This window comes from Rhinolophus ferrumequinum, chromosome 13 (genome assembly GCF_004115265.2).
Source record: "Rhinolophus ferrumequinum isolate MPI-CBG mRhiFer1 chromosome 13, mRhiFer1_v1.p, whole genome shotgun sequence".
In the NCBI taxonomy this organism is placed as follows: Eukaryota; Metazoa; Chordata; class Mammalia; order Chiroptera; family Rhinolophidae; genus Rhinolophus; species Rhinolophus ferrumequinum.
Window position 1 is genome coordinate 40224465 of NC_046296.1, and position 20710 is coordinate 40245174.

A 20710-nucleotide genomic window follows, 5' to 3' on the forward strand; every position below is an offset into this window, starting at 1 on the left:
CTTACCAATAATTAGTTTTCTGCTCATATCTTTATACCAGCAACACAAATTCTCTGTACCGAATAATTTAGAATAGAATTAATTTATTTGGATAATGGTAAAAACCTGATGCTCTGCAACTTTCTGCATGAATGTGAATCTTATCTTTATTTTTTCTTTAAACTAATTGCTTTCTAATAAAACAAACATTTTTAGAGCAGTCACTGTATGCCGGAATCTATGCAAAGGGCTTAACTCAGACCTTGCATCTGTATAAATAGATACCATTTCTTATGGGCTGAATGTTTGTGTCTCCCTCCCAAATTCATATGCTGGAGCCTAACCCCCAATGTGATGGTGTTAGGAAGTGGGGCCTTTTGGGGTGACTCGGTCATGAAGGTGAAGCCCTCATGATGGGGATTGTGTCCTTATAAAAAAGCCCCCAGAGAGCTCTCTCATCCGTTTCTGCCATGTGAGGTCACAGTGAGAAGATGGCAGTCTACTGGACTAGGAAGCCGGTCTCACCACACACTTGATCTTGGACTTCTCAGCTTCCAGAACTGTGAGAGGTAAATATTTGTTGTTTAAGTCACCGATCTGTGCTATTTTTGTTATAACAGCCTGAACTGAGGAAGACACTGCTATTATCTTTAATTTACAAATGAGGAAACTGAGGCATGGAGAGGATAAGTAACTTGCCCAGAGTCCCTCAGATACTAGTTTATAGATCCAAGATTTGAACCAGGGCAGTTTGGCACAGAGTTTGCCTTCTGAGTTATCTGCAACCCTTTCCTACCCACCTCACATACCTTCATTTTGCCTGGAGCTGAGAATAACGTAAGTGCTTTAGATTGATTGGTTCACTAGAGAAATTAGAAACAGTTGGAAATTCAGAACCAGTCTATGCTCTGGGCCTTTGACCACCCCCTCCATCCCATCCTCCAGACCTCTTCTCTTGAGAGTTGGGTGAAGGTGGAGTTGTCTTCAGGATCTTAAACCCACGTAGAAACTTTCTATCTCTTCTAATGTCAGTTAAATAAAATGTGGGGTTTGAAGATTCTACCAAATGTTGAGCATCTTAGAAGTATCTTAGAAGATAATAGGAGCACTTGCAAATTTCCATGGACCATGTTACCTGTGGTTGCAAATCAGTCCTTTACTTGTTTCACATAGAAAGTTCCCCGGGTAAGGCTTCCCAGCTCAGAACCCTTTCTCCTGTTGGTTATTATATTCCTCAACCAGTGTTCTTACCTGATGAGTGAGTAGAAAAGGCGTGACTTGCTCCTCTGGACTTCCTGGGCCAATATAATAATAATGGCAACCACCATTTATCAGCATTTCTCCTTATATGCGGGCAGTCCTCACTTTGCATGGTAGTGCAGGACCGTAAAAATGATCGAGAAAGCTGAAAACCTGCAAACAAGGAAAGCAATCTTACTAATTATGGGGGAAAGTTATAATTGTTCTGTGATCTTTAAATTTTTTTGTCAATACATGAAGAACTCTCTTCCTGTCAGTTATAAATGTTTATTGAAATGAAAAGGATAATGAAGCCAATATTTACTGAGTAGATTGTAATTTAAAACATTAGAAACATTGGCAATTAACATATTTTGTTTCTTTGTAAAAATCCTGTCAAGAGAAGTGTGAATAGTGCTTGCCTTCTTCTCATCATATAACATATGATATAAAGAAAGCATCTTTTCTATCCTTGACAAATTGTCATGCTCCTTTCTAAGTTTGGATCAGCTTCCAATGCTTTATTTTTCGTGTGTGCTTTCAATGTTATGAAGGATCTCTGAGAGTTTCTTTCATGGGAAGTTTTATGCTGGCGTCACTTCCTCTGAGACATTTTCATTCTTTTTGTCACACCACTCTCCTCATGCATGTCATTAAGTTTGCCTTCCCCAAGATCTCTAGAAGAGTGACACTGTCACTATTCCCATGGTCAGCCATTCCTTTTTTAACTCCATTTATGTTGGGTTTGAATTTCACTTCCAGCATTATCATTTTTGTTTCTTTGCTGCCCTTTCATCTTTCTTGGCCAACTCCCTCTTTTTGATTCTCACATGGGTTTATCACGTGATGTCTCACTTGTCTCTCACGTGGGAGACAAGGAAACAGCTACATGCATTGCTGTCTGTGCGTGAAGTGAGTAACAGATGCATGGTGACCAGTCACCCAAATGCTTTGAAATAAGTAGTGCAGTTGGTCACTGATCATGACGTGCCTCTCTCATTTACATAGAGATTTGGGGATGGAGGAACTAGCAGAGAAGTTTGTACTTTGTGCAATTACTGTGGGGACAGAGCCCCAAAAAGCAGTTTCCAGGCTATCGGCCTCACATAGAAAGGTGCTGGCTCAGGTAGTAAATGGCCATCGACTGTGATCAAATGGCCATCAGCTGTGGCTAGTTGGCCGTCAGCTGTAACCAATGAGCCATTAGCCATGAATATAACTGCCGTGGCTAGGCTAGCAAAAAAAGGGGGGAGCTAGCAAGAAGATGGTGGCTGAGTCTGCAAGCGGCACAATGAGGGTTGAGAATTGTGTTGCTCCTGCTTCCTGTGTCTCCAACCCAGCTGCCAGCGAGAGTATAGTGGTGTGACTCCCCTATCTATGGCTCCGTGGGTGTTCCTTTTTGGCCTCACCATGTCCTGCGTTCTTATGTGGGGAGTGGGACCAGAGACCCCGCCTGACACCCCGCACGACAATTACTCACCATTAATACATGTGGTAACTAAAATTCAAACCAGGTTGTTGGGGACTTGTGTTATTGAACTAAACAGTGATAACTGAAATTCATGCTTATTTGAACTCTGCAGAGTGAAGACTGCCTATACATGATTTCATTTCGTTCTCATGATAGCTTTATGAAGGATGAAAGTGATGCCATTATTGTACCCATTTATAGACGAAGAGACTTAGGGAAGCCAATCAACTTGCACCAGCAGGCACATGGCAAGTCAGTGATGGAGCAGGGACTTGGCCTCTGCATGCCGCACCACCACTCCCCAGGGTCTTAATTTGGAAGGAGGAAGGTAGTGTGCTTTCCCTGGAGGCACCTCATCACACAAAGGACTTCTCGTGTTTGGTCTACACTGGGTCTTTGGCCTGGGCCTCATGTAAACTTCCCCAGTGATTCTCACACTGCTGACAGGTGGCTTGGCTGTCACCCACAGAGGCATGGAAAATAAGGATAATCATGTCCATTTGAAATAGGAAGAAATGAAGTCCCAGAGAAAGAAAGGGCCTAGTCCATGCAGCACAGCAGGTTGCCAGGGTACATTTCACAGTGGATACAGCTAGACCCTGAACAGGGGCTGGCCCTGAAATTGGGGTGACTGGGCGCTGAGAAGACAGCTGCTACTCTGCCCCCACCCTCCCCATCCCACACTGGCCACACTGTTGGGGAACCCCTACCCTGTCCCAAGAGCAGGAAAGCCTGCTCTTACTCAGTTGGCCCAGCCCAGAGAGGAAGGATGTTTCTCATTAATAGGATCAGAAAAGGCATCTCTCTAAGAACGAAAGAAAACATAGCTTTATTTGCCAAGGTCGCTCCCCTAGAAAGCCCTCCAGAAAGCATACAAAATTGTTAAATTATGAAAACATTAATTAGATTGTTAAATAAAACCAACACTAATCCTCAAAGCATATGGGGCAGGCCCTTTGATGGGTCTCGCCTAATGGCTTTCGGGTCTAGCTGGTACTTCCTTTCTAGAAAGTTACAGTCTTGGAATGAACAGCTGAAAATTCAAGTAAAAAGTAGGTGAATGTATAGAGACACCATCTGCCCCAGCAGAGTCCAACATGGCATGGCAGGCTAGGAACTTGTAGGGACAGAGTCCCAGAGAGCAGTTTCCAGGCTCTCGACCTCACGTGGAAAGGTGCTGGCTCGGGTAGCAGATGGCCATCAGCTGTAACTAGTTGGCCATCAGCTGTAACCAGTTAGCTATTGGCCACTGACATAACTGCCACGGCTACCCTAGCAAGCACAGATGGCAGATGACGCGCTTAGCAAGTGTGGTTAGCAAGTGTGGATTGCGGCTAGCAAGTGCGGTTAGCAAGTGGATTGTGGATTGTGGATCGTGTTGATCCTACTTCCTGTGTCTCGCCCGGCCGCCAGCAAGATTGGGGTGCAGGAAGACCCCTCATTGGGGTACTGGCAGATATTTGCTTTTGCGTCTCGACCAGCCGCCATTGAGAATATAGTGGTATGACTCCCCTATCTATGGCTCCGTGGGTGTTCCTTTTTGGCCTCACCATGTCCTACGTTCTTGTGTGGGGAGCGGGACCAGAGACCCTGCATTACAGTGCTTCTCTGAACATCAATCCAGCCACAGTAGGAGCCTTCCCGCCTCCCTCTCCCCAGCTCCGAGTGTCTGTATCTTCCATCCTGACATTTGAAACACTTGATCATATCCTGTGACTTCAGCTCACAGATTCATATGCTTGAGTCGGGTCCTTTCAAATAGGTTATAATTGCCTTGAAGGCAGGGACCAGCTATTATATGCTCTGTTCTCAATGGTGCAAACTTTAACATTTGAATTAAAAGTAAAACTTTTATTTCCATTTTATTCTCTCTCCACTCCCTGTCCAACCCAGTAGATATAAAAGGGAACATGACCTGGAAATCTGCATCACCTGCCAGTCCGTATCCCAGGACAGCATTCCCAGGTTAGGCCCCAGAATCAAACACATGGCTGCTGCAAGGAATTTCCGTATTGCAAACATAGATAAGAACATACTGGAAGCCAGGCTATGCAGCTGTGAGTCAAGTGAGAGGAGGGGAAATGAACCTGTTTTCTCTCCTGCTCCTCAAATTTCTTCTTTTATTTTTCAGATTAAAACTCCAGGGATTGTTTGGACCTGTTGGAATAGAACTGTTGAAATGAAACATTTCAAAAAAAAAAAAACCTATATTGAGCAATTTGAACAACTAATTTAAAAAATTGCTTATTGCATGCCTATTAAGCGTCAGACATTGTGATCGGAGTTTTCTTAAGTCTGAAGAGGAATTCCCATTCTGTAAATGAGGAAAAAGGTCCAGAGAAATTATGTAATTTCCCTACCAAGTACAGGAAGGAGGATTTGAATTAGCTCTCTCTGATTCCTCCAGAGGTCTAGTAGCTGGTAGCCTCATAATTCCCTTTTTAACCCCTCTGCCGCGCATGCGTGCAGTCCTTGTTATACAGGAGCCCCTTTCTCCTCCTCTGTGTTCTAATTCCGACTCTGCCTTCACTCTCAGTTCAAACCCTCCGTGCTGATGTACCTCTCTCATCTCGCTTCCCATGGTTCCCTGTGCTTCATTCTGTGACAGCACTTAGAACATTGGCTTCTAATAGTTCGTAGACATCGTGTTCTCTTTGTGTCCGCACATGGCAGAAAAGGGAGACAGAGATCTGGGGGCTGGCACGAATTCAAAAGGGAGTGCGGAATAGGTATAGCCCTCCCTTTGAGAGAAGTTTTGTTATGGGGAACAGAGTAATGGTGTACTCGCTGAAGGAAGTTACAGGGTCAAGAGAGTTTCCTAAAATACAGGAGATACTACAATGCGTTGATATGCTGATATAAGTGGTCCAGTAGAGGGAGAAAAGAAGTGGTGATAATGCTGGAGAGAAGAGTGTTACAGAAAGCCCTTGTACAGGCAAAAGAGATGGTATTCGCTATCCAAGTGGAGCTGTTGGTTTTGGATGAGAGCAGGGACAATTCATCCACAGAAGGGGAGAGAAGGCAGGGCATAGAGGACAGAGGCAGACATATGGGGGAATATGGAGGCAGGAGTATATGGGAGTTCTCTTCTGATTGTGTTCTCACAGAGAAATGGGGAGTGGGGCTCTCACTGGGTATAAACAACAGACTGATATCTGAGAAAGTGGGGAGTGACTAGACTAGGAGTACCAGGCAGAACTAAGCGTCCACTTGAAGTTAATGCTCATGAATGTCAATGTGAACTGTGCATGTTTTACTTCAGCCATATTCAGCTGCATGGCGCAGGCCTGGAGGTTCCATTTTAAAAGGATTGAGATTTTGCTAGGGATGCAGTGAAGGGAAAAAGAAGCCAGGGAGTTGAGAGGAGGGATTGCATAATCATAGAATGTGCAATCTAAGATGGGAAAGGAGGGAAGGGGAGGCAGGGCATTGGGAAAATAGTGAGAGCAATGAATTACAGGTCCCAAGGGGACTAAATCAGAGCTGGCACTAGTCTGCAGAGTGTCCTCAGTGAATTAGATAAACACTTCCCCTGTAGGTGATACAGTCTCACAATTTTGCAGAGAAAAGCTACCTCTTCCCCTGGGTGGATAAAGCCATGAGCTGGAATACACAGTGTCATTTCTGGAGGTTGGGCTGGATTTCGGGGCCCTTTTGTCCCCTTGGCCAATGACTGTTGTGCAATCCACGTACACAAAATGCACAACTGTCCATGGGTCAAAGGATTGTTGGCGATGAGTACAGAAGGATGGGCTCTGAGACAGCAGGTGACCCTAGAGTAGGAGGATGAAATTGAGAGTGTGAAAGGCTTCTCGTCATTGGTGACAAGAAGGTTATAAGGTTTGAATATCTGTGATAGGGTGGAGGACAGGTATGGAAGCGGAGATTATCAAGGAACTGACAGTCCCAGGGTTGGAAGGACCATCTTCACGAATATTGAAATCATAAAAATGGTAACTGGAGAGTGTGGGAAACAGTGCCGAACGCTGGGGCTCCAAGACTATTGTGTAGGCTGATGGCATGTGCTCCAAAGCAGGTGTCTTTGACAGGAGGGCAGAAGAAGGGTCCCCAAGCAGCACTGAGTATCAGGGAAGACCCCAGCAGTGGCATGAGGGATGGAGGAGAGGAAACTTGAGGGCTGCAGAAGAAGCTGTGACGTGGGTGGAAAGAGCCTTTGATTAGTGCAAGAGGGCAAAGAGAGCGTTCAGGGAGAAGCAGACGATGGGGGCATTTTACTGACAATGGAGAATGTGATCCAGACGGCTTGGGGGAGTGGGGGAGTGAGAGGCAGATTAAAATTAGGGGCGTCATGAAGCTGTCTGGAGGTGGGAGTTAGGGGATAAAGGATGATCTGGCAGTGTGGACACCTTGGGGTGATTGACATACACAGGAATAAAAGGCACGATGGACTAAGCCCCCATGGTCTGTCAGGTAGACCGTGGTCACGAGGCTGTGGGAGTTGGGATGGGAGTGTTTTGCACCCAGAACTCGGGCCTCTCTTTACTCCTGCTGATCGAGGTGACAAGGCCAGGGGAGAGGCTATATTACCCTGGGTCTGCATCTGATTACCTTATCAGAAAAATAAATGCCTTCTAATTAGTCCAATTTTGGTGTTCCCACAACTCCAGGTGTCTCCATCTTAATGGCAGGTGTTATTCACCTATTGGACTGAATGTAACAAGTCCATGATGCCCCAGAAGGCCAGGCCTCCCACTTGACTAAACTTCTGGAATCCCTGTCCATGCAGCTGCTCCCAGCTCAGAATTCCGACTGGAAAGGCCAGCCCGATGGGCCTTCTGAGGACCCTCATCCTCGCTGCCTCTAATGTACTGGCCCAGACTGTTCTGTAAACTGTTGAAGCCATCTTCAGCTCGCTCTAAACCGGAAGGACTAGATGTGTATCGGGAGAAACCAAAACACTGTTTGATTAATCGCCACCTTGCAAGCTGGTGAGTGATGGCTGGGCACGAAATGTGGTCGTTATCTAAATGGAGTGCCGGCCTGTCCCCGGGATCCCGAACAAATGGACTCCCCTCTATTTATAAACAACCCTGAGGGATGAGCATCTCGGTTTACGTTGGAAAGGGGCCATCATTCATTTTTATCCATCATACCTGCTTTTAGTGATATTCCACACACACACTGCTTGGGTTAGAATCTCAACAACCCAAGAGGTTTATGTGCTTTTAACACCAATGTCGAGGGTCTCTGTGTACATTTCATCATGCCGGGGTAACGGTGGGCCTTAACCGCTGTTGTGTGAGCTGATGTCTTCCTCAGGGCTTCATGCAGGGTTCATGATGAAGATGAAATTGAATAAACTACTGTTGGCCCCAAGGGCATGTTTGTGAACTGCAATGATTACTAGAGGTGAGAAGGCAGGAGCTTCTGGCAGGTCAGGGGGCTGGAGCGGAGCCAGGTGAGGAAGACTGCCTGTGGGGTGCAGGTAAGCCTAGTGTGGCCCTGGCCTGAAGCAAGTATTTGGCATTTAGCATTTGCTGACTGGATAGAAAGGGAGGGAAAGGAGGAAAGAAAAATCCCTCCATTTGTGCATATAAATTATTTAATGTTAGAGTAGCACTTTCATTTTTTTTAAGCTTTCCTCAGATACTCGTTTTTATTTTTAAAATAGCCCTGAGAGGAGGGCAAGAAATACTTATTTTCACTTTAAAGATGAGGAATCTGAAGCCCAGGGCAGGGAGGTGGCTTGTCCAAAGTCCCCGTTTTCAGATTCCCAGCTCAGAATCATTCCACTCGATCCTCAGCATGTTCCTGCTGTATGCCAGGCTCTACTGAGAATGCCGAAGTCTCATCCTTCCACTTCCACCCCACGGGGGAGGAAAGAAAGACGATTCCATGAAACAGAGACCACGCAAAAATGCTGTCTCTGTAGGAGCTGAGAGGGTAAATCAGGCATCCCTGCAGGTGTGGGGCCAGTGTCCTTACAACACTGCTGCCCACAGTAATACAACATGAGCCACACGTGTCATTTTACATTTTCTAGTAGCTGCACTACAAAAAGCAAAAAGAAACAGGTGAAATTAATTTTAATAATATATTTAACATACAATGTTCAAAATATTAACATGTATTCAACATGTAATCAACATGTATCAACATGTATTCAACGTGTAATCAACATACACATTTATTGAGACATTTTAAATTCTTTTGTTTTGCATTAAAGCGTTGAGATCCCATATGTATTTTATTTTTATTTTGACAGCTTTATTGAAGAATAATGGATACACAAAAAACTGCACATATTTAATGTATACAATTTGATGAGTTTGGACATATGCTCATGAAACCATCTCCACCCATGTCTATTTTAAATCTCTATTCAAATCCTAAGTTTTCCGCAGAAATATTTGATCTATATTTAGATTTCATAAAATATCTAGTTGAAAATTAGATTCACATATGCAGGTTGTTCCCAACAGACTTAAAATGTTTTCTAATAACTTAAGCATCAGTTTTTACATTTAAATGAACCAAAATTAAATATATTTAAAATTCATTTCTTCAGCTATGCTAGCCATTTTCAAGTGCTCAGTAGTCACACATGGCTTCTGGCTACCATATTGGAGAGTTCAGCCATAGAGTAACCATGGCAGCTACAGTTTCAGAAGTTTGCCTTTCTATAGAATCTCAGGCTCTGGGAAGGGGGCCAGGCTTTCTCTTTCCCATCATGCACCTGCCTCGCCTCTTCTTTTCACTTGTTATCTCTTTCAGTGTGACTGCTTACAGAGAGGACAGGACCTCAGTCTATGACCCACCCAGGAAGGCATGGATAACTTCAGGAGGAGGTAGGCATGGATTTGGCATTCTACACTGTCTCCTCAAACACGGAATCCATGGAGGCTGGTGCGATGTTGTCATAGCACACCAGTGCCCTCTCAGGCCCACAGGAGGTAATGATCCTTCCCCGTGGCTGTCAACATACACACCACACGTACACACACACACACACACACACACACGCACACACACACCCCCCCATACACATGCATAATACACCGCACAACACACTACACACCACAACATACACAACACACCACACCACATACCACACACCACACTCACACACACCTCACACACATACATAATCGAAGCACACACACAGTACACACACACACATCTCAGACACATGCATCATACACCACACTACACACACCACACAACATACAACACACTACACACCACAGCATACAAAACGCACCACACACCACACTCACACACACCACATACACATACACATTCGAAGCGCACACACAATCCCCACACCACACACACACACACACACACAAAAAAAAAAAACACACACCTCATACACATGCATAATACACCGCACAACACACTACACACCACAGCATACAAAACACACTGCACCACACACCACACACATACATAATCGAAGCACACACACACAATCTGCTCTTCCAAGGTCTATGATAAGAGAGAGGTGTAGGAACTGTTCATTCTACGTTGTTAACCCTGGAACGTTAATTTTGAATGTGGGGCTTAAGCACTGCACACAGAGTTAGGAGACCTATAATCTGTTCTCGGTTCTGCTTCCACTGACCCATGTAACCTTGACCACGCCAATTAACTCTGGTTTCCTATAAAATGAGACGTTAGTACTTCTGAACTCTGATGTTCTGGTCCACGGTTCGGCAAACTACTGTCCATGGGTCAAATCTGGCCATGCCCATTCGTTTGCATACTGTCTGTGGCTGCTTTCACCTACAGCCACAGAAACGAAGAGCTGGGCCAGAGACCATATGGCCCACAAAGCTGAAACTATTTACTCTGGTGCCTTTTATGGAAAATAGTTGCCGACCCTGTTCTTGTCTGTGGTTCTAGCTCATTTTAATAACTCTCTACACATTGATTTTCTTCTTTATTCACTCAACACATATTCATAGGTCACCATTATTGTGCAAGCGTTATGAAAATTGCTGAACTACAATGGTAACCAACATAATCAACACAGCCATTACCCTTAAGGACTTTAAGAATCTTGCTCAGAGTGAGTTTGCGGATCTCTAATGTGAGAGAGACTGCCGTTGTCCCCAGTGACCATCTACAGTTCTTCCACACTGTGATGATTTATTTATGTGTGAACTTCGCCGGGCCACAGAGTGCCCAGATATTTTGATCAAACATTATTCTGGGAGTTTCTGGATGAGATTAACATTTAAATCAATAAAGCAGATTGCCTTCCATGATGTGGTGGGCCTCATCCAATCAGTTGAAGGCCTGAATAGAACAAAAAGACAGGAAGCAAGAAGGAATTCTCTAGCCTGCTGGCCTCCAAACTGACACTGCAGCGTTGGCTTTCCTGGATCTCTAGTCTACCAGCCCATCTTGCAGATTTTGGACTTGCCAGCCTACATATTAGGGTAAGCCAATTCCTTATAATAAATCTCTTTAGATGATGACAGATGGATGGATGGATGGATGGATGGATGGATGGATGGATGGATAGATGATCAATGATAGATGGATAATACATCCTATTGGTTCTGTTTCTTTAGAGAACCATAACTAATATACATAGTAATAGAAATTTTAGCTGGCAAATGGCCATCTGGAATAAAGATTACATTTGCCAACTTCTCTTGTAGTGAGGGGTGGCCACGTGACCAATGGGATGTAAGCAGAAGTTCATGTCACAGATTCTAAGGAACTTTCTTAAGAGATAGCCAGTGTGTGCCCTTTGCTACCTCTTTTCCTCTTCCTCCTTCCTGCTGCTTGTAATAAAAATGTGTCAGAGGGACCTGCATCCTGGCCCACAGGAGGAGAACCAACCTGTGAAGTAGAGGTCTCCAAAAATGGGGAGAACTCAGAATGCATCTGGGTTCCTGCATATTTTGTGGAGAAAAGCCACTATGTTGTTCTGAACTTTTGCTTGAGAGAGAAATGAACTATATGTGTAGTCCCTGCAACAGCCCTACCAACCAGTGCTGTTCAGAATGACTATTGTATTAGAGGTGGAACTCACTGCCTACTTTGTCCATGCCCCAACTCATAACCTCTGCTCCTAAGTGTCGCGTTGCTCACCTCTCCGCTGACTGCACTCTGGGTGCCCAACACAAGGGCAGCCAAGACACAGGCTGACCACAGCACTCGGACTTGCCCCCCGAAAAGTGATCGAGGCCAGTTAGGCCAGTTCGATTTCTCTTCCGACAAGAGAAACAGCCAGTTAGCATTGGGGACAGATGCCAAAAGTTGTATAGAGAGTTGTCACAACTGAAGGGAGCGGGCCGTCATGATGAGCCTAATGCAAAGTGAAGTGACAGAAACTGTGAGGAAGCAAAGAGGAGAATGGAAGTGCCAGGCAGACAGAACAAGGATTGATGGGAGAGAGGGCCAGTCTCCAGGGCTGCTGTGGGTCCTTCCAGCTTTGCAGTTCCTGATCCATTTCCAGTTCCAGGACACACATCCCCTGCAGCGAACCTTCTACAACTGCAGCCCTTGAGTATGTTGACTTGTCTGTTGTTTGCCTATTTGCACTTTGGTGCCTAGTTCTGATGGAGCCAGGCAATCCATGAATGCGTCACAGTGGGACTAGCAAATACCAGCTCTTCACCTAAGGGTTTTTCACTCAAGTATTTCTATGAATATCAAAGAGAAGAGGAGAAAGGGCAACTTTCTGCAAGGGCGGATGTAAAACTTGAAAAGGAACAAAATCTGCCATCCTGCCGCTTAGAGAGGGCTCTCTAGGAGGTATTTATTATGCAGTAGACTTCTTTAGAGTTAAAGGTTGTCTCTGATGGGAAACCCAGGAAAGAGTTGAAGACCAAGAGGAGTTACCTTAAGGTAACTGAAGGTAACCTTAAAAGGTACCCTAAACCTTAAAAGGTGAGGATCATACTTTGAGTACTCCAAACTTTTTCCATCTCCCTTTGGCTAAGACCAAACCTTGTTGGTTGTCAGAGCTAAATAAGGCAAGGCCCCTTTGGACACCCCCTCGACCACTCCTGCCGCCAGAAGCTATCTCAGAACTGAAAGACCCACAACTGTAAGTCTGTGTGTAGAAGCTAGTTTAGGGTCTCTCCATGAAACCCAACCCCCAGCCCAACCATGTGGCATGAGCTCATTCTGCCCCAACTGGGAGAATGAGAAAATGGTCTGCGAATTTCTCTTCCACTCTGTCAAAATAAGAACAGAAAAAATACACCTCTGCAAAAGTGTTTTCTTTCTGCTTTTATTTGCACACATTCTGTATAATTATGGTCAGCAAGAGGGCATTTTCCATAGCCACACTGGCAGTATTTTCCACACAAAGGTTTATGCTGGCGGGCAGCCTGCCCTTGAGCTATTTACTTGTGTGGTGGATAGAAAATCATCGAACCTATGGCTAGTTAGATCCCAGCAAAATGTTCTCCTGTGGACCTTTCCTGTAACAGGACATATTATTTTAATTTCCCCTCCACCCTTTGTCCCTCTTCCCTAGGTAAAGTGATTCAATATGGTACAACCACCTTTATACAACCAACTGTATAGTATACCTTCCACTTTAACTACTAATGTTCACATTTTAATATGCTTCTCCCTGGCTTTCAAGATCTTAGAAGTTTCTTACCCAGTTTTATTCTTCATGACTCCATCTCATTCCTTCTCTCTCCAGGTAAGCCTTTTGCTTCACTGGCTCCTCACACATAAGCCCGTTTCCTCCGTTGGGCCGTTTCTCATACTGTGACCTGCCATCCCAGTCCCAAATGCCTGCCTCCTTTCTTCAGCTTCTCTAAATCCTGCCCACCGTTCAACACCTAGTTCTAGCCCCCTTCTCAGTGAAGCTCTCACGGACTGCTGACGTCATCCTGACTCCTCTTGCCTTCGGTCTATGGGCTACCCATTTTGTAATTAACGAGTCACTGGACGAGTTGATTAAATGTTACATTGGTTTGTGCATAGAGCCATAGCATAAATCAAGTAATTTAGCAAGTATTTACTGAGCCCCTCCATTATGTTCAGCCCTGTGAAGAACAATTCCATGTCAGAAAAGTTGGGATTCATGGGTGAATTAGACCTGGTTCTATCCTTATGGAATTTTCAGGTGCCTTTGAGAAAAAAAGCTATACATGTGAAAGAACAATTCCAGAACGGGGGCCCAAGATATGACGTACTTCAAGGCAACACGAGGTAAACAAGAAGGAGAAGAGGAGCCAACACTATCCACTAAAGTGGGGCTGTGGTTGGGAGGCGATTCCACCTGCCAGCAGAGTCAACTTCCTAATGTTCATTAGATGCATAGATAGATGAGATGGGTGGGTGGATGGATGGATGGATGGATGGATGGATGGATGGATGGATGGATGGGTGGGTGGATGGACCAACAGACAGATGGTCCAAAAGGCATCTATCCACCCATCCATTCAAGAAACATTTATTGAACACTTACTATGTGCCAGTTATAGAGATTACTTAGATGGATAAGATAGCTTTCAATGAGATTGTAGTCTAGTCTTGTGGCATGGCAATGCAGTCAGAAGACAACCAATGGTGACTTTAAAAGTTTAAAAAGAAGTAATAATAGCTAACATTTGTAAGTGCCTATAGTGTGTTAGGTGTTTTTCAAACATCATTATTGCAGTTTCCACTCTGGGGTGCTACAGAAATCTCACAGGGTCACTGTGAGGTATTTCAAATTTTGAGGGAAACATGATGGTACTCCACATCTGTTAGACACTGCAAACTACTAGCTCAAGGTAGTTCACACTTTTAACATGAGATCACATCCCATTCCTTTTGATGATGTCATATCTGTAGAACTGGGTCTTTGGGAGCAGCTGCAATAAATAAACTAGAACCATATGTAAATCAGCACAGAACAGGAGATGAGGGCAGCAGGGGCCAATCGGATTGCAAGGCTTGAGAAATTGTACAGTGCCCAAGAGGTGCATACATCTCATTAATAAGTAATGGTTATTACGTGAACAAGAAGGAAATAAAATTATTGCTTTCTTTCTTTCAGTATGTATGTTTTATTTTGTCAGGACAGAAATACTTACGTGGTTATTAAGAAGTTGGTTCCAATAAATGGGACTCTAAGGTGTTTCTTAAGGCCTAGAGACACTGTGAAAAAATTACTAAGGTACTAAGGACACCATAAACTGAGAAAGTTTGAGAACTTCTGTGTTGTTGCCAATCCTCCCAGGTTACTAATTTGCCAAGGTCACATAGTTCCAGAGTCAGAATTGTGAACCCAGATCTCTGCTTGTGGTCTCTAAAACCACACTACTTTTGCTTATGGGAGCTCAGGGGGCTCATCAGAAGATGGATAGGCATACTGAGGCAGAAGTTGGAGAAGTAGGTGGGACCCACAGATCCTGGAACCTAGTCGATTTGAGCAGAGCCTTGAATGGCGCACTACGTAGTCACTCTGCTTTGTCACGCTTTACGTGCTGAATTTCTATGGGACCCGGTCTGGTGGGAGGAAGAAGAAACAACCCCTAAGAGGTACATAGCAGCAAACCCTCTGATTTTCTCAGTATGGTCACAAGAAGGGGAGAGGATAGGGTATGGAGACCATAGCGAAGTACAAGAAATAGGGGCTGAGTCTGCTCACATATTGGGGGTCAAATAACATTTTTGGAGCCTGCTGATTTTTGAAAACTTGAGTGGCTGCTGTCATAGTACTATCCCCAAATGACTGGACTTCTGTCATTTCAGGTGGGCAGATTCCTGCCAAGATTGTGAGGAGAGGGGAGGTAAGTTCCCCTGAGGGAGAAACCCTCTGGAATTGGGAAAAATATAGGTCAACATTATTTGAACCTTGACTTCCTGCTCTTTTAACGCCAGGCAGACATTTCTTTGACCTCTAGAAATTCCTCTGCCTCAAGGGAAGACTTCTCCTCCTCTCCTCCCCACCCCCACCCCAGAGGTTTCCAAAGTGGGCTGGGAACAGATTCACGGCAGGACCCCAGGGAAGCATGAAGAGCCTTGTGAGTGTGGAGAGGCTTCTCAGCAAAGATCTTCAAAGGCAAACCCCAAGGCCCTGAGCACCCCAGGAGGGCAGGCTCCAAAGAAGAGTGCTGGAGGGAGAGCCTGCATGCCCCTGCCAAGGGGCCTGGACAGAGGGACCCCCTACAGTGGCAGCAAGCCTGCTTGTAGGAGCTCTGAGAAGCCTAATTCAATTACCCTTATCAGAATGCCTCTGAACTTAACAAAGCAGGTAATCAGTTCCAGAGACAGATACTGTGTGGGGGGCCAAAATTATTTTGTTTCCCAAAATTGGAGGCTGAAATTGGAGATGTTTGCGTAATAGAAAACATAATCCCTCCCTGGGCCTAAACCCCCTCCCAGTACCCACACCTGACACACCCCTACCATCAGAGCTACTAAGGAGACTGGGTTTCAACACCTACACCCATCTTCTCCTTAACACACCTGACCATGAACTTGACCTTTTTCCCCCACGCCCTTTGAGCCATAGCCAAAAGGAAGCTGTGTAGAGGTTGGAAGCAGGAGGGGAAAGGGATTAACATTTATTGAACCCCTAAATATATCAGATTCATTATATACATTATCTAATTTAAACCACCCACACACCTTTGGAAGAAAAATATTAGTGCCACCACATTACAGAAGGCAATGGAGATTTGGAAAAGCTAAATTCCTGCCTGGGGACCTACCCCTATAAGCAGCATAGGTTAGATTCAAACACAGGTTTATCAGACTTTGCAACCCAGTATGCCACACGGCCTCATCAGACAGCAGATGGAAACTCACCTACTCAAGGATTCATAGCAACCTTCCAAGGTAGGATTGTCTTCTTCACGGGTGAGGAAATAGACTCAGAAAGGCCAAGTAACTTTCCCGAGGTCAAACAGCTGGTGAGTTTCTCAGTTGGTTTTTGAGGCCAATGAAATCAAGCCAGGAGTCTAAACCAGGGCTCTCTCATTGCTATCTCACAGCTGCCATCCAGATTGTTTTCTAGAGACTTCCCATAACCCTAAGTGCAGGAAGCACATCTTCTCATTTTCCCAGTGGGCCTAGTGCAGGGCTGGACGTGGACAGAACCAGCCAGCATGGGTGAATTTCTGGGTGCTGGTAGCCGGGGATACTGCTGCATGATCAGATGTTTTCCTTCGCCAAAAGAGAGCTCTCAGCTTCTGTTTACTTAGAATTGTAGTGTATACAATGTTAGCACAGGGAAGAACCTCTCAGATTGGTGGATCATGCCCTTTCTTTTATTTGCTGATTTATTTATTGATTGATCTATTTATTGATTTGTGCTTACTGTTTTGCTTAGGTAACATTAGACATGTACAAAATAATATCTATATAAGTTATAAAGCTTAGTAATCCTAGGACCTGTGAGTCCACCACTCCACCTTAGAACTAGACCATCACAGTGGATGCTCCTCCCATTCTTTTCTCTCACCCCCACCCCCCCACACGAACAGTTTTGTGTTTATCATCCTTAGATCATTTTTATAGTTTTGCCAATGATGTCTGCATGGTAGATTGCATTATTGTTCTGAGTTTTAGATACCCTTGGCCGTCTGACCTTGTAGTTCCTCCCACTAGAGGCGGAATCAATTTCCCTGCCCAATGAGGTTGATTGGCTTTGCCCAATAGAATGTTGTAGGCATTGCCGGGTGCCAATTCTGAGCGTAGGTCTTAAGAGGTGTCACATGTTTCCAGTTTCTCCTCTGACATTCCTGCCTCTGCCGTGAGAAGAACGTGCTCCAGGTCCCCCTTGCTGGTCCAAGGAGGCTGAGAGACATGTGGCACAGACCTGGACCCAGTCTGAAACTGGAACCAGAGCCAATGGAGCCCAGACTAGATCAGCCAAATCCCAGCCAATGCACAGATACCTGCGTAAGAAAGAGTACATGAAGCTTGGTAAGCCACTTTGGAGTAATTCGTTGTGTAGCGTTCTTGTGGCAATTGCTGATAATATACAGTGTATCTGTGAAGAGCATGTCTGTTTTTGAGCTTTGAAAAATGATAACTAGTATTGCACGTCATCGTCTACTATTTACTTTTCCTTTCCACTCAACATTATGTTTCTGAGCTTTGTATAATGGAATATAATACAGCAAAGGAACTACAGCCTTAGCCCCCGCCCCCCGCCCCCAGCCCCGCAGTTTGGAGATAAGAAAAGGCGAAGGATCTCCACAGGGCTCATGAATGGCTGAATTGTCTTGGGAGCCCACGTCTTATTCCTTCAGCAAATATTTATTGAACGAAAGCAGAGCCCTTTCCTCAGTACTGGGACTAGAAAGGTGCACTGGACACATAAGATTCTTGCCCTGAAGGGCCTTGTGTTATAGGGGCCACTTCACAGAAAGAGGGCAACGCACATCTGGGCCTCCTATCACTTCACTGCCAGCATTTCCTTATTGCCTCTGCCCTGCCAGCTATTTCCCTTCATTCCATTCACCAGCTCCTGTCCCTGGAGGCAGATAGTGTAATTAAGGCAGCATGTGAGGAGAGCAAGCAGAAACTATGGAGTGGATAACTCTCCTTGGGAGAACTGCTGGCAGACTGAATTCCAGGGGAAAAGGCCAAAGTCATTGGGAAACTTGGGCCCAAGGATTGATCAGTTTGGGAGACAGGTTTACATTTCTGCAGGTGGCATGTGTCTGCAGGGAACAGGCAGTGAGTTGTCTGGCCAGAGTAAGCCATGCAGTGAGCTCAGCAGCCCCATGGACTGGGCTCCTGGTGGGACCAACGTGGTCAGCAGCACATCTTTAGGAGACAAAGAGAGGTGAGAAATGTTCCTCACCCTGGAGGACTTTGCAGCCAAATGAGAGAAGCAGGATACACCAAAAAATGCGAGGTCTCAAACCCCTTCGACAAATACCAAAGGGCATAGATAGAACCAGAGCTGAGCAGATGCCCAGAAGTGGCTGAAATGACCAGGACGTGCTGTCATTCCATAGACAGGTTGTCTTTTGTTTCTCCATAACTGCTGAGTAGGTCCCATAAGAGTTGCTTTTCATTCCAGGCTTTGGAAAAGCACAGTGAGAATCACTTCACATTAAAACTAGACTGAACACAACCACATACTCCCTCAATGATTCAGAGAGCATTCCAGGGTGTTGCAGGGCCTCGGGGACATCGTTAGGAAAATCAGTTACCATACAGGATTGGAAGAAATCGCATCCTGATGATATGAGGTTTCACGGTGATTGGGCCCTGGGTAAAGACGTTATTTTCAGTAATGAAGGATTTGCAACTCCTGCCAGATAGGAAAATGGCAAAACCAAGGATTGCGCTTGGCTGTTCCCACCAGTGCTGGGGGTGGGGGAAGGGTAGAGGGGACACTGCAGCTATGGGGTGATCACTCCTTGAGCTGAGGGTTGTGGACTGGGAAAGCTGAGAAGGTCTAAGATCAGAGTATTGGCTCCTGCTGGGGGGAGGAGCCCGGGGCATGTTTTTACCTGTCTCTCCACCTAGTCCCATTTGAAAAATTCCCATTGCTCTGCTTTGTTATTGTTGTTTTCACTCTAAAATTAATGTTTTCAAAGACAGTGATTTCTGCCCCTATAGTTATGTGGGAGGGATGTCCCCAGGGAAGGAAAGTAAGGCATGGCCTGCAGTGGAGTAGTGAGGAGCCAGTGGGTCCCCTTCAGTGACCCAGACCTTACATACTGTGGATGACTGCCAAGTCAGAGGGTAGCAGAGTGATTGGCAAAGGCCAGACATCCTGAGGTCAAGTCAGCCCTCCCTTTTCCTAAAGGTGCAATCTTTGCAGTGCAAGGCTTTATACCTCCTTGGGCCTGGGTGTTCCCTCTGTAAACAGGGTCCGAGAGGACAGTCGTTCTGACTATAGACAATTTCCACCTTCAAGAGCCTATGGTAAAACCAAACACTTCTTAGAGAGGTGGCAAGAAGTAAGGAAGAAAATGACCACATTTATCTGGGCCATAGTTGAGAAAATACCAAGTGGCTCTTAGCCCATATGGTATATTTTCTTTCTCTCTTAGATTTATTGCTATTGTACGTGTGTGTGTTAATGTTATTTCCCCAGTTGGATTGCAAGAAAAAGTTTCACAGAACTCATTGAATTTCAGAACATATTGTATTATGAAAATATATTATAAAATTAGAAATTATATGAATCTCCATTTATTAGATTAGAATAAATATCTCTCTATTGATGATATATCATTATAGATGATATCATTTTTTTCTCATATCCACATTTTTATAGTGTCTCTGTACCTATTTTACAGATGAGTAAACTGAGGGAAAGAGAGGTTAGAAAACTTACTAAAGGTTACATAACTAGTAAATACCCGAGCTGGAACTTGAATGCAAGTCCTCAAACTTAAACTTCTGGACTCTTTAGCAGTCATTTGGATCTCTTCTGTATCTCATATGACACTCAACACAAATGGAGATGCATAACAGGCCATCAATAAATAATTGTGGGTTGATGGGTACCACACAAGTATAAATTGCCCAGCTGAAAGGCTGGGGCAGAATCAAATGGCCTGGAATGATTTTTCTTTCCTCACCCAGAAATACCCTTGGGGCCCTCTGAGTGTCCCATGCTGTAGGAGCCAAGGCACGGGAGGGTACCCGCCTGGACCTGTTGGCGCATATCCCAGTCATGTGGCTGGCCAGGCGCCTGCGGTTCCCCTTTCTCACAGGAGAAGCCAGCAGGCCCAGACCAGGACTGGAAGCCCCCTGTACAAATACATTCCAGTTTGCATTCACCCCTGACCAACAGACAGGGCCCTACAAACCGCCCAGCAAAACCAGCCAGGAAAAAGCCCTCAGTTCTGGCCACAGGAACTTCACCAATGCGTCAGCCTGAGTCTGAGGCGCCAGTTCTGCCCACAGGACATCCAGAGGCAGTAACCTCATCCAGGACAGGTCGCATGGACTCATTGAATTTGATTTGCCCATCCGGGGACTGGGACAAAAATCGAAAAGCAAACACCTTGGTGCAGTTCAGTTGGTTATCTTAACCACAAGTAAGACTGGATGTACGTGTAGGTCCATCTCGTTTGCCCCAACAGCTCAATTTGGGAATATATGTGTATGCAGCTC

The 20710-nt window shown here is 45.2% G+C and overlaps 1 long non-coding RNA gene across 1 annotated transcript in view; it reads left to right on the forward strand.

The window, feature by feature from the left end:
• LOC117033416 (uncharacterized) overlaps window positions 1–11088 on the forward strand; it is a 31315-nt gene extending 20227 nt beyond the window's left edge. The window contains exons 3-4 of the long non-coding RNA XR_004424877.1: window positions 9425–9498; window positions 10618–11088. This is a non-coding gene — a long non-coding RNA (uncharacterized LOC117033416). The remainder of the gene's footprint in view (window positions 1–9424; window positions 9499–10617) is intronic.
• The last annotated feature ends 9622 nt before the right edge of the window (window positions 11089–20710 follow it).